The sequence below is a fragment of the Aotus nancymaae genome, unplaced genomic scaffold, assembly GCF_030222135.1.
Source record: "Aotus nancymaae isolate 86718 unplaced genomic scaffold, 86718_ANA_hifiasm-v0.15.2.pri h1tg000075l, whole genome shotgun sequence".
NCBI lineage: Eukaryota > Metazoa > Chordata > Mammalia > Primates > Aotidae > Aotus > Aotus nancymaae.
The window spans coordinates 1,761,970-1,775,368 of record NW_026988490.1 but is presented as its reverse complement, the minus strand read 5'-3'; the positions used below and the strand labels follow the sequence as shown (position 1 = coordinate 1,775,368).

Here is a 13,399-nt window from a genome sequence, read left to right as displayed (position 1 = left end):
TTCCTGGTTCATAGACAGCACCTTCCTTCTGGCATCTCAGATAGTACTAAGGGCAAGAGATCTCTCTGGGGCTTCTTTTGCAAGGGCACTAATCCCATTCCTGAGGGTCTAATTTATGAGAAGACATACTCATCTTCCCAAGGCACCACCTCCTAATGCAAGTTGCATATCCCTTATCTGAAATGCTTGGGACCAGAAGTGTTTTGAATTTCAGATTTTTGAATAATTGCATTATGTATACCTCGTGGTCGAGCAGCCCACATTCGAAAATCCAAAATTCAAAATTCTACAATGACTTCCAGTTTCATCCGTGTTGCTGCACACGACAGAATTTCATTATTTTTTTTTTACTGGCTGAGTACTCTTTCATTGTATATATGTACCACATTTAAAAATTTCCTTCCTCTGTTGATGGACACTGAGGTTGCTCTCACATCTTGGCTGTTGTGAATAGTGCTACAGTAACCATGGAAGCGTGGAGATCTCTTTGATATATCGATTGCTTTTCCTTTGGATATACACCCAGCAGTGGGAGTGCTGGATCACGTGTAGTATTTCAGCGAGCATTTCCTTTGAGTGTCATGTCAGTGTTCATACAGTTTCAGATTTTAGAGCATTTTAGATTTCAGATTTTCAGAACTGGGATGCTCAACCTGTACCATCACCTTGGGGATTCAATTTCAACATAAGGATTTGGAGGGGACACAAGCCTTCGAACCACAGCAGTCGGGGTGCGGGTTTTGTTTTTGTCTCTAAGGTGAGAGTGCTGAGTAGGGGAACCCGAGCCAGGACCTGTCTCTCAGTGGGCAGGGAAGTCAGGAAGTCAGGGGCTGACAAGAGGTCAGGAATCTGGGCTTGGGTCCCGTTAGAGAAAGCCTGCAGGGCCAGGTGGAGACGTCTGGACTATAATTTACATGCTGCATGGGGATCATGCTGACAAATGTGGGGCAAGAAAATTATATGTTTGGAACTGTGTTTTAGGGAGATGAATTTGGCTGTTTTGTGCAAGATGGGTTGGCTGCAAATCAGAGACCAGTGGGAAGCTATTGTGGAAGGAGATGTGTAATGAAGGCATCAAATGCAAGGTTAGTGCGGGGGGAGATTCCAGACCCTAAAAATCCATCCACTCAGAAGGTGTAGCAGCCTGAGTTCCAGTGCGCAGGAGGCAGCGGGCTTGTAATTAGTCTGCACCAGCTCCCTGGTCGCCTGAGATCAGGGTGGCTGCTGGCTAATTAGTGCTTCCTGGAGGATGAAAGCAGCTGGTATTTTCCTTTCTGATTCCAGTAATGACGTCCTATTTTAACATAATAAAAGGATTCTCTGGTAGGGAAATGGGGCTGAGGGGATGGAAAGCAGAGGTGGCCCAGGAGCCCCTGCCAGTTGCTCAGGGAGTGTGCAGGGCACCCTGCGGGAACCAGGCACCCTCAGCTGCTGCAGCACCTGCATCTCAGGCTACGTTTCATGGCTGGAAGCGCATAGGGAAGATCAGAATTTTTCCTCTTGCCTTTGCTCTTTGGAATCCTAAATATTGCTGTTTAAGAAACATAGACACGTGCCCAGCCGCTGAGTTAGGACACATTGTGTGGTTCCTTTATATAACATTCTTGAAATGACACAATTTTAGAAATGGTGAACAGATTAGTGACTTTCAGGCCTAAGGGCAGGATAGAGGAGACAGTGGTGGGAGGGAGGTGGGTGGCAATAAAAGGCCAGCCCAAATGCCCATAGATGATAGACTGGACAGGGAAAATGTGGCACATATATACCATGGAATATTATGCAGCCATCAAAAACGATGAGTTCGCGTCCTTTGTAGGGACATGGATGAACCTGGAAGCCATCATTCTCAGCAAACTGACACAAGAACAGAAAATCAAACACCGCATGTTCTCACTCATAGGCGGGTGTTGATCAACGAGAACACAGGGACACAGGGAGGGGAGCACTATACACTGGGGTCTGTTGGTGGGAAATAGGGGAGGAACAGCAGCGGGTGGGGAGTTGCGGAGAGATAGCATGGGGAGAAATGCCAGATATAGGTGAAGAGGAGGAAGGCAGCAAATCACACTGCCACGTATGCACCTATGCAACAGCCTTGCATGTTCTTCACATGTGCCCCAAAACCTAAAATGCAATAAATAAATAAATAAATAAAAGAGCAGCAGGAGGAATCCCTGTGGGGATGGAAGTATCTGCATCTTGACTGTGGTGGTGGAGATAGGAGCTTAGGTGTGTGATGGAATGTGTAAAAGTGGATACGGGACACACAGAGCTATCTGCGTGAGGCTGGAGTGTTGTAGAAATGTCAGTAGTCTGGCTGTGACATGATGCCAGACCTCTGTAAGTGATACCGTTTAGGGAAACTGGGTAAGGAGCACAGAGGATCTTCCTGTCTTATTTCGCACAACTGCGTGTGAATCCACAATTATCTCAGCAAGTAGGAAAGGGCATCAGGAGGGCGCTGCAGGCAGGATCAACAGTCAGTACAAAGACCCTGAGGGGAGGGAAGAATGATGAGTCCCTTGTGAGAACTGTGTCTTTAATTCCAAAGGAGAAAGGAAGCTACTGGAGGGCACGGCAGAAATACTGAAGGCTGACCCAATGTACTCACCTACATTTCCAGCCCCTTTGAGTGGGCAGGCCCCAGAGATCAGCTGTGGCCAGTAGACAGGCTGAAACAGAGCAGCGGGAGCATAGGTGAGTTTGCTGTGCTCTTCCTTCCACGGACATTGCCCCGTGAAAGACACAGATACAGGGGAAAAGCAGCCTGCATCTTTGAGTCGTCACTGGATGGGAGTTTTGCTGAAGTCCCAAGGAGTCCCAGAGGGCTGCATGTTGTTGAGCCTCTGAGGTCTCAGGGTTTACTGGTTAGTGCAGCATACCTAACTTAACCTCACTGGTATGGGAGGTTTCGAGAAGAGCAGTTAAACTTACCTTTTTTCCATGTCAGCAGGATCTCCTAAGCTCCTGTGTTGAAAATAGGCTGGGTGAGGAAGCATTGAGTCCAGTCGGGAAGCTATTGCGGTAGCCCAGATGAGACCAGATGAGATGATAAAGCTGGTACCACTGTGGTAGGATGGGAGCTGGCGCTTTCTAAACATATTTTGAAGGCGTATTTGACAGGATTCTCTGATGGATTAGATGTGCGAGCATAAAAGAGAAACCAAAAAAATCACTCTGAGAATCTTACCCTGAGCAACAGTAAGAATGAGATTTTCATTAACTGGATGGAGTAAGACCATGGAAAGTGCTGGTTTAGGAAGGTGGAAGGAAAGGGTTAGGAGACACAAGCTCTGCGTTTGAGCTGTTAAGTTGGAAATGCCTATAGGATGTCCAGGTTCTCTGATCTGGGTTGGAATCATCAGGTGGTGTGAGGTTGGAAGTTAAGCCCTTCAATCACTGATTTTCTAATGATAGACAAATACATAAGGAAAATATGGCACATATGCACCATGAAAGGCTATTCGGCCATAACAAAGAATAAAACTCTGTTGGCAGGGCACTGTGGCTTATGCCTGTAATCCTAACACTTTGGGAGGATGAGGTAGGTGGATCGCTCGAGCCCAGGAATTAGAGAACAGCCTGGGCAATATGGTATAACCCCATCTGTACAAAATATACCCCCAAAATTAGCTGGACTTGGTGGCACTCGCCTGTCATCCTAGCTACTCAGGAGTCAGAGGTGGGAGGATCACTTGAACTCAGAAGGCTGCGGTTGTGATGAACCCTGATTGGACCTCTGCACTCCAGCCTGGATGACAGACTGAGACTTCTTCTCAAAAAAATATAAATAAATAAATAACCTCTGTCATTTGCAGCAACACGGATAGACCTGGAGGACATTTGTTAAGTGAAATAAGCCAAGAAGAGGAAGTTAAACGCCCCACGTGTTCTCACTTATAGGTGGAAGCTACAAAAAGTAATTGATCTCCTAGAGGTAAAACGTAGAACATGGGCACCTGTAGTCCCAGCTAGTCAGGAGGCTGAGGTGGGAGGATGGTTTGAGTTTGAGCCTTGGAGATGGAAGATGCAGTGAGCTGAGATCATGCTGCTGCACTCCAACCTGGATGGCAGAACCAGACCTTAAGAAAAAAAAGTAAAACAGAGGAGACAATGAGACGCCCACAGTCTGCAGCCCAGAAGAGGGGCCTCACCAGGACATAACCACGTTGGCACCAAATCTCTGACTTCCAGCCTTCAGAATTGCAGGAAATAAGTTTCTGTTCTTTCAAAGCCACCCTGGTCTATGGCAATTCCTTATGCCCTCCAGAACCAACTAAGGTAGCACCTAACTCACAGAACTGCAAAAAGTGAAATGAATTTATGCATGTAAAGTACCTGAAAGCGTGCATCATACATAATGACCAAATTCGTGTCCATTAGTATCACTTTCTTTTTTTTTTTTTTTTTTTTTTTTTTTTTTTGAGACGGAGTTTCGCTCTTGATACCCAGGCTGGAGCGCAATGGCGCGATCTCGGCTCACCGCAATCTCCGCCTCCTGGGTTCAGGCAATTCTCCTGCCTCAGCCTCCTGTAGTATCACTTTCTTAAGGAAAATACCATTTTCTTACAAGAGACTTTATGTACACCTGCCTCTGATTCTTCAGAATTAAGGAAGAACATTGAGTACCCCCCTTGCATGACGGCCAGGGCTACGTGGGGGAAGGGCCAGCAGGCAGTGTGGGTGGTGGTGGTGGTCCCATCACAGCATACTGGGGATAAGGCCAGTCAACCAAAAGAAGAGAAATTCCACAAATCTAACCCAAGTTCCAAGTTTAGGGGAATACATGTTCCAACTTCCAAGTGGCCATCTTATGAGAAATTATGAGAGCCCAATTTAATTGGGGGTGGCCTGAATATGGTGATGACATCAGTGACAGGGATGTGGTCCTGGGGAATCTGTCGGCTGTGTGCTGGGTGACAGGGAGACGGAGGCTTTCACAGTCTCTTCACTTCTGTTACTGGTTTTCCATGACCTTCCAATCCCAGTCAGGGCTGGAGTATTTATCTTGATTGTTAAAAATGTGAGTTTTTTCCTGGCAGTTCCCGGTCACAGGCTCGAAATATTCCCGCTTGGTCACTCGACCCCTGTCAATGCCAGCCCAAGCTCCTTCCCACACGGATCCCTCGTCGTGAACCTCCCTTTGCCTAGGCACCCAGCCAGTGGGGCCAGCTCTCTTCACAGCTCTTAGCTTTAGAGATTTGTGTCAATTGGATGTAAAAGCCCAGGGGTCTACACCCTTCATCTTTTCCAAGGGCTTCTTTTCAGTGCCTGGATTTCTACCAAATGCTGAGTCTAACCCTAAGCACCATGGTTTTGAGCTTCCAACATCTTTGTCAGGGTTCCCAGATGGGTCTTCCCCTGTCCCTCTGTTGTGTTCAGAGGCCGATATCAGCAGAGAGTATTAGTACGACTACCACTCAATTGCATGTTAATTTCATCCGAGGGTGGGATGGGCTCTCAGATTGCATTATAATAGCAGGGATGAGAAACCACATTGTTGCTTCCAATCCACAGCCTTAGTCCTGCTGCCTCCTGCTGCTGTGCCTCTGAGTTTATACCTCCTTCCTCACTCATTCTGAGGTTATTACTGCTTACTCAACAGGGGAGAAGAGAAATACTGATATTTAAACTATAATACACTTTGAAGGCTGAAAACTGTAGTCTTTACGTATGGTATTTTCTTGGTGAGCCTTTAAATAGAGAGGGGACCTATGAGCTAAGACGAGTCTCTGTGAAAATGGATGAAGGATATTGAAAGGGAAGGCCTTCAGTGGCTGCTGTCCATCCTGTATAGTGACAGGTAAAATTCCTCATGGTTACTTTCCCTTCCTAAACGCGTTCGCATTCTATTGTATTTACTGTGTAGTAGAGCCTGTCAATTGTAGAACAGTGATCTAAAAACAATGCACGTTGTATATTCAGATGTTAAATTTCGCATGGAAAAAAATGCACCGGGACCATTTGGTCTGGCCAAGACTAGCCCAGGTCAACTTCACGTCCAGAGAATTGCCATTTCAAGGTACTTGGACAGAAATCCTCTCATTGCTAGGAGTTTGAGTGCTTGTATGGATTTCCAGGGTTAGTTGAAATATTCTGTTTATGAGAAACATGTAAAGCAATTCCTGCAGGGAATCCTGCATTTCCTGAAGAATTAAAAAATTGTCTTAAATATAGATAGAAATTGAGAGCATGGTGCCAACATCTCGGGAGCCCGGCGGCTTAGCAGCCCACAGCCAGGGATCTGCAAGGAGAGAATTTTCATCTAAGGGCAGCTTGGGAGATTCAGTTTGACTTTTCTGAAAGAATACTGCCTGAAGCAAGCAGCTCTGTTTTCATCTGGCTTCTTGTTTATGCTCTTCTTTACCCATGGCCTTTCTGAGCCGGATCTGTGTCAGAGGCCTAGAAATTTCTCTTTACAGCTGTGGATCTGGGTCTTGGAAAACTCATGTACAGCAGAAAAACCTACCAGTAATGACTTCAGGTGGACCCAACCCCCCTGAGGGCTGGCTGGCAGCACCCGGCTCTCCTCCGAGGTGAGTCATGCTTGAGTCTGCATGTTGTGGGCTGTGACTTGGGGGCTCCAGAGTTTGCCCCCCTTCCTTCCTGTTACCAACAGGGATAACCTATTTCTGAAGGGTAAGAAGTCTTCCAGAGGGTGGCTCATGAGAGGACTTGAGGGAGTTTGAAGAGAAAGGGGTGGAGGGAGTATCCAGTGTTGCAGAGAAACCCAGAATGTAGACTTGTTGATGGAAGGCTGTATGAAGTCCAGGGACCAAATGCTCTCTATTTATGATCAATCAGCTGGAATCTCAGACTAAACATCTGAAACCCAGCAAGCCAATGGCATTCAAATCCCTTTAGAGCCCTCCATAGGTAAAAGGAAATTGTATTTTCTTTTCTTTTTTTTTTTTAATTGTACTTTAAGCTCTGGGGTACATGTGCTCATCCTGCAGGATTGTTGCATAGGTACACATATGCCATGGTGGTTTGCTGTCTCTGTCCCCCTGTCACCTACATCAGGCATTTCTCCCGGTGTTATCCCTCCCCAACCCCCGCACCCCCCACTGTGTCTCCTCTCCCCTGGCCCCCCACCTCCTAATCTACCCCAGTGTGTGATGTTCCCCTCCCTGTGCCCATGTGTTCTCATTGTTCATCACCCGCCTATGAGTGAAAACATGTGGTGTTTGGTTTTCTGTTCTTGTGTCAGTTTGCTGAGAATGATGGTTTCCAGATTCGTCCATGTCCCTACAAAGGAATGACCTCATTGCTTTTTATGGCTGTATAGTATTCCATGGTGTATATGTGCCATGATTTCTTTGTCCAGTCTATCATTGATGAACATTTGGGTTGGTTCCAGGTCTTTGCTATTGTAAACAGTGCCACAACTAACATGTGTGTGCATGTGTCTTTATAATAGAACGATTTATAATCCTCTGGGTGCATACCTGGTAATGGGATTGCTGGGTCAAATGGAATTTGTATTTCTAGATCCTTGAGGAATCGCCCCACTGTTATTTTCTTAGTACCTTTCCAACAAACAGGATCCAGAATGTGGGAAGAATAAACAATGAAGGAGGCTATGCTTTGTAACGCTAAAACGTGGTTTTCTTTCATGTTACCTTGTGGAAAAAATAGAGATTTGACCTCTATTTTTAACCATGGAGAAGGGAGTTTCCTGGGCAAAGACCCTGGCATTGTGCTCAAATTGCCAGACACTTTCAGCCTGGCAATGTGTACCGTGTAGAGGTGTATAGAAGGGCGTGGGTCACTGTGTGAAGTTGCTGAGTGGTTGAGGAAGAGGACGTTGCCTGAGTGTTGTATGCGCTCACTGGGCTTCTCCCTCCCTCCCTCTCTCTTTTGTTCTCCTACACTCTCTTTCCTTCATGTACGTTATTAGTAAATGACAGCATCTTTATTTAAAAGTTTGGGTCTCTGTTCACATTTTGAGAGACTTTTAAGTCGTATTAGTCTGTTCTCACGTGGCTAATAAAGACAAACCCAAAACTGGGTAATTCTTTTTTTTTTTAATTGCATTTTAGGTTTTGGGGTACATGTGAAAAACATGCAAGATTGTTGCATAGGTGCATACGTGGCAGTGTGATTTGCTGCCTTCCTCCCCTTCACCTATATGTGGCATTTCTCCCCATGCTATCTCTCCCCAACTCCCCACCTCCCGCTGTCCCTCCCCTATTTCCCCCCAATAGACCCCAGTGTATAGTGCTCCCCTCCCTGTGTCCATGTGTTCCCATTGATCAACACCCATCTATGAGTGAGAACATGCGATGTTTGATTTTGTAAAACTGGGTAATTCTAAGAAGGAGTTTTAATTGACTCATAGTTCCATGGATCTGGGGAGGCCTCAGAAAACTTACAATCATGGTGGAAGGAGAAGCAAACACATCCTTCTTCACATGGTGGCAGCTAGCAGAAGTGTGGAGTGAGGTGGGTAAGAGCCCTTATAAAGAGATCAGATCTCATGTGAATTCACTCACTATCATGAGAACACCATAGAGGTGACCGGCCACATGATTCAATTACCTCCTACTGGGTCCCTCCCACAGGAGGTTAGATTTTTATTAGAAGTGATTGTTCATACCCTTTGACTGCTTTTTGATGGGGTTGTTTTCCTCTTGTAAATTTGTTTAAGTTTTTTGTAGATTCTGGATATTAGACATTTGTCAGATAGGTAGATTGCAAAAATTGTCTCCTGTTCTGTAGGTTGCCTGTTCACACTGATGACAGGTTTTTTGTGTTGTTGTTGTTGTTATGTGAAGCTCTTTAGTTTAATTAGATCCCATTTGTCAATTTTGGCTTTTGTTGCAATTGCTTTTGGTGTTTTCATCATAAAGTCTTTGCCCATGCCTGTGTCCTGAATGGTATTGCCTAGTTTTCTTCTAGGGTTTTTATGGTTTGGGGTCTTACATTTAAGTCTTTAATCCATCTTCAGTTAATTTTTGTATAAGGTATAAGGAAAGGGTCCAGTTTCAATTTTCTGCATATAGCTAGCCAGTTATCCCAGTGGGCAAAGGATATGAACAGACACTTCTCAAAAGAAGATATTTATGCAGCCAACAAACATATGAAAAAAAGCTCATCATCACTGGTCATTAGAGAAATGCAAATCAAAACCACACTGAGATACCATCTCACACCAGTTAGAATGGCGACCATTAAAAAATCATGAGATAACAGATGCTGAAGAGGATGTGGAGAAATAGGAACACTTTTACACTATTGGTGGGAGTGTAAATTAGTTTAACCATTGTGGAAGACAAGACAGTGTGGCGATTCCTCAAGGATCTAACTCTTCTTCTGGTATCTTCTGGCATTCTCTGACCAGCTGGGAGAGGTCCCCTGATTTCAAGGACATTTGTGATAACACTGGGCACACAGAGATAATCCAGGATCATGTCCCCATCTCCAGGTCCTTAACTCAAATGTTGTACCGGAGCGAGCAGAAAATCAACACCAAGACAAAAGTATGCCAAATTGCAGGGTCTCTTTATTGCAGGCAGCCATGGAGGACTCAGGTCTCTCCAACCCGTGGCCCTGAGCTCAGGGGGAGCAAGGCATTTAAGCTGCAAAACCACATCCTTGTTTGGGGGGGCCCAGGGGTGTGCAAGGCAAGCTGTGTGTACAGAAGCTAAAGTTAGCAGTTTGTTGCAAGAGGAGGGGGGTAGCAGTGGAAATTTTTACCCTTAACACTTCTCAGAATTGCAGTACAATAACAGTTCTGAGAACGACACCTCTGCCCAGGGCCCGGGTGACTTCTCTATAAGATGGCAGTGCCTAGGCTTCTGTTTTAGCCCCTATCTCATTCCCCCCTTTTGTTTTGTACATGAATCAAACCATTGATTCCTGATTAAGACTGTTTGGTCAGTGTGGCTCAAAGGCCCATACTGGGATCTTAGGACCATTAACTTTACAGATTTATTCTTGTCTGGATTATTTTGAGTAGCTGATTTAAAAGGCAAGGGACAAACATTAGTCCCAATATGAGTAGGGTTATGGGGTCCTGCCAATAGGAAAGTGAGCCAGGGGGACCAGGAGAACATTTTTTTGATACCAACTTTCAGAAGCTTTTCGGAGGTGTTTTGTTTCTAGATTTTGTCTAACTAGAGCGAGGCTGTCTCAAATAAGTCCAGATTTATTAGTGTAAAAACAGCATTGTTCATTGAGAGCTGCACAGAGCCCCCTCCCCTTGTTTTAGGAATAATAAGTTTAGCCCTTGTCTATTTTGGAGTGCCATCTCAGCTAGGGAGTCCGCCTGACTCTCATATTCCACCCGTCCATATATGCCCTGAGCCCCCAAGTTCGCCCTGTTGTTTATCTACTATCTGGGGTAGTTCGTTATTTGACTGGGTTACAGGACCCGGCAGAGCACTGGGATGAGGGAGATGTCTGCTGAAAGGAGATGAATGAGTCTTTGTCTTTGATGTAGTTTGATATGGTAGAGATAGTTTCACATCCCCAGTGGGGGCAAAGGAACTCATTGAAATTTCCACAGTTCCACTTTTTTTTGGGTGGACCCTGGGCATAAGTAAATCCCATAGTCTGAAGTTTTGGTTCTGGTTGTGTGCTCCCACATCCCATTTCCTTTACCCCTGCTCTGTTTCCCCTCTTCCCTTAGTCATGGTATTTTTGCTGGCCCTGATATTTAGGCTTTTGCCCAGGAGGGTACAGAGGTCTAAAGTGAAGACAACAGGGTTTTTTTGGGGTGTACTCGAGGGTTAAGTTGACAAGAGTGGATCCCTGTCCTATTAGGGAACTAACATAACCTTCCGTGGAGCCCACAGTAAGGATCCATTGAAGAGCACAGAAGTCTCAGCTTTAGTGGGTCCAGGGATGAGTGATTGACGCTCCATTGCTTTTTCGGTGGGGCAGTCTTGACATGGGTGTGATGAATCCAGGCAGTCAATCCGTTCACCTTGAGTGCAGTGGGGGTGGTTAGGATGACTGTGCAGGGTCCCTTCCAATGGGGGGTGAGGCAGGAGATGGTGAATTCTTTTAACAAGGACCAAGTCTCCAGTCTGGAAGGGGTGCATCAGCTGGGCAGTGAGGTTCACCGGGGTGGGACGAGTGTCTTTCTTTGATGAGCTGTTGTACCTGGGATTGAACAGACTGGAATGCCTGTAAGGACTTAAGGACTGCACGGTTATGCATTTCAGTTTGCATGGTATTTGCAGGTTTTGGGAGCAAGGGATGAGGTCTGTCACACATAATTTTAAAGGGAGAGAAGCCTTTTTGGTAGGGTGTGTATCGGACGCAGAGGGGGACAAAAGGAAGCAGGCTGACCCAGTTTTCACCGGTCTCTAGGATGAACTTTGTTAGAGTTTTCTTTATGGTCCAGTTCATTCTTTTAACCTGCCCTGAACTCTGGGGGCGATAGGCACAGTGTAGGATATGCCCAGGGCCTTGGCCAGGCCCTGAGAAACTTATGCTGTGAAAGCGGGGCCATTATCTGATTCCAGAGTCAGGGGCAGGCTGGACCGAGGGATCAGGTCCTATAATAGTTTTTTGTAACCACTAAAGTGGTCTCAGACCTAGTGGGGGAGGCCTCGACCCATCCGGAGTACATGTCCACAAATACAAGAAGGCATCTGTAGCTACCCACCGGGGGCTTTATCTCAGTGAAGTTCACCTCCCAGTGTTCTCCTGGGCTAGCACCCCCAAGTCTTATTCCTGCCTGATTAAAGCTGCTGCTTTCTGGATTTACCCTGGCACATACATTACACCGAGTTGTGGTTTCCCTGACAAATGCGTGTAGATGTGGAATGCGGTATCTGGCCCTCAGCAGCTTAGTTAGTCCTGTCTGTCCTAAGTGTGTGGCCTGGTGCGTGTCCCTAACTAGGGCCCGTCCTAAGGTCTTGGGGACCACAGTCCTTGTGTCTGGCAGAATCCACCATTCTGGAGGGGACAGAATTGGGGCTGGCAGAGTTACAAGCGAGGGGTCCACCCTGTTATGTCACCCAGGCAGGGAGGTGGGCTGTGCGCAGTAGGGGGCTGGAGATTTCAAAGGATTTCTAATAGAAGGATACTGTAAGCTTAATGTACTGGGAGCTGACAGACTTGTGCTTTTCTTTTGAGATATTTATGGGAGGATGATTTGAGCTAGCACAGGAGCGAGAAAAGACAGACGGTGTACAGCCCCTGTGACTGGTCACACCAGAGGGGTTTTTCTCCCTCAACTACTTCCAGGATTTTAGGCCTGAGGCCTACTTTCCACAGGAACTGGATGCAAAGTACTATAACAACTCCTTTATCAGGAGGAGAGGCTCTTGCTCCTAGCCTGCCATACAGCGTATGCCCTTTCAGGCAGGGATGCCACCGCCTGGATCTTTGATTTTTGTCCTGGTCTGGCTGTTTTCCCTTGAACTGCTTCTGCTTTGTGACTGCTGTAGGCATTTCTCCCACTATAAGCTACTATATGGTTATCAGCACTAAATGTGTCCGTATAGCTCCAACTACATGCAGGATTATATAAAGGAAACAGCTGAGTAATATTACTATAAACTAAGATTTTTTTTTAGGCACTGGTTGTACCTGTGGTCTGGACAGTTTTTTTTTCTTGGTGCCCATGGGGGGTGTTACCCATATATCAGGATGGGCCCGGGTGTGGGCCTCCTAAGCCGCCCCCTTAACCCCTGTTAAAAGATACCGGTGAAAAGGGTTCAGAGCCTGGTGACCCCCGAGGTGTTGGGGTCCCAGTGGGGTTAGAGGGAAAAATGTCTCTAATCTGGTCTCGGTTTTCCTCTATTGTACCTTTCACCAGACCTATAATGACCTTAAAGGCCTTTTATTTAATTCTGCTTTTTTCTTCAGTGGTAATCAGAATGAGAAGTAACTGCTGACAGTCATCCCAAGTGGGGCGGTGAGTCTACAGAACTGACTCCAGGAGTCCTGTGAGTGCCTGAGGCTTTTCAGAGAAAGGAGGGTGCTGAGCCTCCCAGTTATACAAGTCACTTGAGGAAAAGGGGATGTGGACCAAGAATGGGTGACCCCGGCTACTGCCTTCCATTGGGGGTGTCTTTTGGAGGAGAAGAACCCCGCGTGGGTGTGGGGCCCCTCTGTGGGTTTGCAGTGGGGACAAGGGCTGGCCACTGGTGCTGTCCGGGGTGGGGTGTTGAGGTTATTGCCTAGAAGGCCTAGGGTAAGGTGGGGGCAACTCTTGGTCCTCCACGGCCTTTTGTATACATTTGATTAACCATGGTGGGGGGGCGTCGGACCAGATTTAGCCACTGATCCATGTATGGGTATTGGTCAGGGTGCCCAGAGGGACCCGTCACAACGTTCCATACTGCTTGGGTGAATTTTGGATTGTAAGTTCCCGTGTCTGGCTACCCCACTCCAAACGACAGCCACTCTAGTTCACACAATGTGCGGAGTTTTCCCGGTG

General features: G+C 46.5%; 1 long non-coding RNA gene across 1 annotated transcript in view; it reads left to right on the top strand.

Annotated features, from left to right (window-relative positions):
- Positions 1–12,949, top strand: part of LOC105722687 (uncharacterized) — a 75,096-nt gene extending 62,147 nt beyond the window's left edge. Inside the window, exon 3 of the long non-coding RNA XR_001108638.2 lies at positions 12,826–12,949. This is a non-coding gene — a long non-coding RNA (uncharacterized LOC105722687). The remainder of the gene's footprint in view (positions 1–12,825) is intronic.
- The last annotated feature ends 450 nt before the right edge of the window (positions 12,950–13,399 follow it).